At 52.2% G+C, this 4,380-nt stretch overlaps 1 pseudogene; it reads right to left on the bottom strand.

Moving 5' to 3' along the window:
- Positions 1-396: 396 nt before the first annotated feature.
- Positions 397-1,072, bottom strand: LOC142580037 (large ribosomal subunit protein uL22 pseudogene; annotated as a pseudogene).
- Positions 1,073-4,380: the final 3,308 nt, after the last annotated feature.

Here is a 4,380-nt window from a genome sequence, read left to right as displayed (position 1 = left end):
CGACTTCCTGGCCGTGACAAAGAAACCTTCCTCGCTGATGCGTCGCAGAGCTGCTTTTGCCTCAGTTGGTTGTATTCCACGTCTTTGTGCGTGTTTCGATGTAAGCGCTCAATCGCTGTCTGCAGCTGTCTACCCACTAAGAGCTTCGCCGGGGTGGACCGCGTAAGTGAGGGCCGTGTTGTCTTGTACGCCAGAAGAATTCTGTCGACATTAACGCGACAGCGTTAAGGAGCTCGTGTCGCAGAAAAGCCGGTGTCGTCGGCGGCGTTGGCCGTGAGCGATAAATCCCAGCAGGCACTTCATGAATACAAAAAAACAACTTGCAAGATGGGCTGGGTGGGAATCGAACCAGGGTCTCCGGAGTGTGAGACGGAGACGCTACCACTGAGCCACGAGTTTTTTTTTTCTGGCCGCATTTCCTTTTAATCATTTTATGGTACAGTTGTGGAACGAGCTCAGTCCCTGTGCATCAGCTTCTGGCGTGCCATCTTCTTCTTCGACTGCTTCTTCTTGGGTGCATCTTCTTCAGCTGATGGTGCAGAAACAACTTGCTCCTTCTCGTTCAGGATAACCTCTATGTGACAGGGGCTGCTCATGTAGGGGTTGATACGTCCATGGGCATGGTAGGTGCGCTTGCGCATCTTAGGAGCTCTGTTAACCTGGATGTGGTTGATCACAAGACGGTCGACATCCAGACCCTTGTAGTCAGCATTGCTCTCAGCGTTACGAAGCAGCTGCCACACGAATTCAGCGCTTTTCTTTGGCCAGCGGCCCTGAGTGCAGCCAAAAGCCTTAGCCTGAGCTTTCCGGCCCACGCCACCGCTGAACCGCCGGAAAGGCACGATCTCCTTTTTCGCGATGACGTTCTTCAGGTAGCGCTGGGCCCTACGCAGCGGCATGTGCTTGATCGCCTGTGCCGTCTCACGGGTGTTCTTGAAGTGCGCCCGGAGGTTGGAGCGCCGTGCCTTGCACGACTTGGTTGCATTATCCGGGTCAACCGAGTACCTCCCCATCACGACCTCAGATGAGCCGCGATTACAGAATAACCAAACCAAAGCCTCTCGGCTTCCACAGTAAGCCACTGAGCCACGAGTTTTGTACCGCTTTGAAGCATCGAACTCACTGAGCCACGAGTTCTATGCTTCAAAGCGGTACAAAAGCGCCTCTAGTGAACGCGGTGTTGCCTTAGAAACGAGCTGTTTCTAAGGCTCAGGCGTGCGTCGCTTGCTCAGGCGCACATTTCGTTGCCGTGCCGAACGCTGCGTTGCTCGACGCTCACCGCGTCCGATGCGGGGCGCGTAGTCGCTGCGCCGTAGCTCATTGTCTTACACCCCTTGGCGGGTCGAAGGGAACGCTGTCGCGTTCCACTCTTGAAGGCGAAGCTTAAGCGTCCTCCAATTTTTGTTTTAAAATCTCCTGGCGTCACTTTCTTAATCTTGCCCTGGGGTGCGATTTTGTAGGAATTCTATTACTTTTTCTATGCCTTTTGCCGCCATCACTGCGCAGCCATTGGTCGAAAATGACCGGGCCGCGCCCATTTTGTCTGTCAATCACGCGACGTCAGGAACCCGCAAAAAGTGTAATCGTCATCGTGACGTTGACGCACTCATTATGGGGAGCAAAAGCCACGGATTTTTGGCACGGCCAGAGGCAGGGTCGTTTCCGAAGGCATAAAAAAATGGCTGCCCCTCTGATCGCTATGGCCGTGGCTCTTCGCCGTCGCCGACGTGAACAGGGAGAGCCAGACGACGCGTTTGACATGCCGGATGACCATTTTCGACGGCGTTTTCGTTTGTCGAAGGGAACGGTGCGGTTGTTGTGCGATGAACTGGCGGGGGAACTAGAAGCTGAGCGAGCGACGGGACTGTCGGTGGAGCGGAAAGTGTTGTGTGCGCTGCGCTTCTTTGCTACCGGGAGCTTCCAAGCATCCGTCGGGAGCGAGGAGACGATCCGTGTGTCGCAGTCGACGGTGAGCGAGTGCGTGCGACGTGTGGCAGAGGCTGTCGTGAACGCAGGGGCCCGCAACAAGTGGGTCCATTTTCCAAAGACAGCCGAGGAAAAGGCAGCCATGAAGGAGGGTTTCCTTCGGCGCGGCGTTATCCCCGGCGTCATCGGATGCGTAGACGGCAGCCTCATAGCCATAATCGCACCCAAGGGTGAGCGCAAGGCTGTGTTCATGTGCCGCAAGGGATACTACGCCCTCAACTACATGTTCGTAAGTAAAACTCACGTTTTCTGCGATCCTTTTTGAGAGTTACGTTGCTCTCGCCAACGGGCACTTTCTCTGGTTTACGTTTCACCTCAGATCTGCGACGCGGACATGAAAATCTTGGCCTTGGACCCTCTGCGACCGGGGTCGGACCACGACGCTTTCGTCTGGCGGACGACATGGTTGCGCCGGCGGTTCCAAGCGGGGCGCATCGTGAATGTCGGGGAATACCTCTTCGGTGAGAAAAAAAAACATTTTTTTTGGCGCAGTCACGCTTCAGCAGCGCAGAACGCCGTGTCCGCTCAACCCAAACTTTTAACCAAACCACAAGAACACGAGTAAGTCCGGAGTAAGAAAAGAAAATTGAGACATTGACTGCCACCATTGGCGATGTTCGAAGTGTTAAGTTACAAGCACACTATGTGTCTGCGAGGAGCTGACGAAAGCAACACGTATTAGTGCTTACTGCACCTAGTGACTGCCAGAAGCTGAAGAAATGAACACACATTACTGCTACTACTGTCATTGATAGCACCAACAAGTGTTGATTTCTTGTTTGTGGCAGGCACCGAGTAGTGCACTTGTAAATTGGTTAAGAGTTTGTGTCGGTTATGGACATGCTCAACTCATGCTTTTACTTGGGACTTGCAACCCTGAAGTCTACCTTTGTTGAATGATGCTGTAGCTTTCCTCAGTTGACAACTTGCCTCGCGTCAGCGGAGTACTCAATGTACTATTTCCATCTTTGTGCAGGTGACAGTGGCTACCCCTTGGAGTCGTGGCTCCTGACCCCGGTTCCTGGCCATCCTCCAGTGCACACAGCCGAGGGGCAGTACAACACAGCACATGCCGCCATGCGTTCCGTAGTGGAGAGGTGCATTGGGCTCTTAAAGAGCCGTTTCCGCTGTCTTCAGCGATATCGCACCCTCCTCTACGAGCCGGAACGTGCAGCCAACATTGTCGCGGCATGTGCTGTGTTGCACAACCTTCGCCTTTCTGAAGGCGACGAATCAGGCGATGACAGCGATGACGACAGCAGCAGCGGCAGTAGTAGCGAGCTTGACAATAACGGCGACCCCATGCCACACAGTCTGCCCCGAAACACGGGCTCTAGAATGAACTACTTGAGAGGGCGGGCTGTTCGCGACAATGTCATTGGCATGTTTGGCACAACCTGTGCCAGCTCCGACGTCAACAGCAGCGTCGGCATCGCTAGGTGCATGCACACAGTTTTAAGTAATTGCATTGTGCATTTCATGCTGTGAAATTGCAGATACATTTCCCGTGCTAAGTTGTAGTTGATGTCTGCGTAATGCGAAGCATTCATGATTTGTTGAGAAATGTAAAACTTGTTAAAAACATTAAATTATGGGGTTTTACATGCCAAAACCACTTTCTGATTATGAGGCACGCCGTAGTGGAGGGCTCCGGAAATTTCGACCACCTGGGGTTCTTTGACGTGCACCTAAATCTAAGTACACGGGTGTTTTCGCATTTCGCCCCCATCTAAATGCGGCCGCCGTGGCCGGGATTCGATCCCTCGTGCTCAGCAGCCTAACACCATAGCCACTGAGCAACCACGGTGGGCACATAAAAGTTGTGTAGTGAACGGTTATGTAAAGCCTGCATTTATAGTAAGTAAAACAGTATCATTAGTGGTTACATATGAGATTGAAAGCAAGCTAAACATAAGTGCATATTCAAAGTGTCTGCCACAATTTGGTTGTTGCTGCTGTCGTCATCTAGATGCATGTAGCCTGATTCTTACTCGTATCCCCTTACGCATTGATGGATATAAGCGCCTGTCTCCTCGCTTTCTACTAGCACAGAGAAGCTCACAAAAGCCAAGATGTACAGTGCACGTCACACCTTCCGCTCCATGGAACGTGCTGTTGCACGCGCAGCTTCTAGGTCCTCCACCATTTTGTCTCGCAACAACGGCAAAGTTCCTTTCGAGTGACGAAAATGCCGTCCAACTGGTCATCCGACATGTCAAACGCTGTGGCTCCCGCGAAGTGTGTGCACGCACGAGCAGTTGATAGATTTCAACAAAGTGACCTCAGTTGTATATAGCAGAACTCAGCAAGGTTATACAGTAATATTTGTACAGTGCAAGCTAGCACTAGAAATGTGGTTGCGATGTGTAAATAAAAGCATTACAGGAAAACTGC

Source organism: Dermacentor variabilis, chromosome 4, assembly GCF_050947875.1.
Source record: "Dermacentor variabilis isolate Ectoservices chromosome 4, ASM5094787v1, whole genome shotgun sequence".
In the NCBI taxonomy this organism is placed as follows: Eukaryota; Metazoa; Arthropoda; class Arachnida; order Ixodida; family Ixodidae; genus Dermacentor; species Dermacentor variabilis.
The sequence above is the reverse complement of the archived record's forward strand: the minus strand, read 5'-3'. Positions and strand labels throughout refer to the sequence as shown.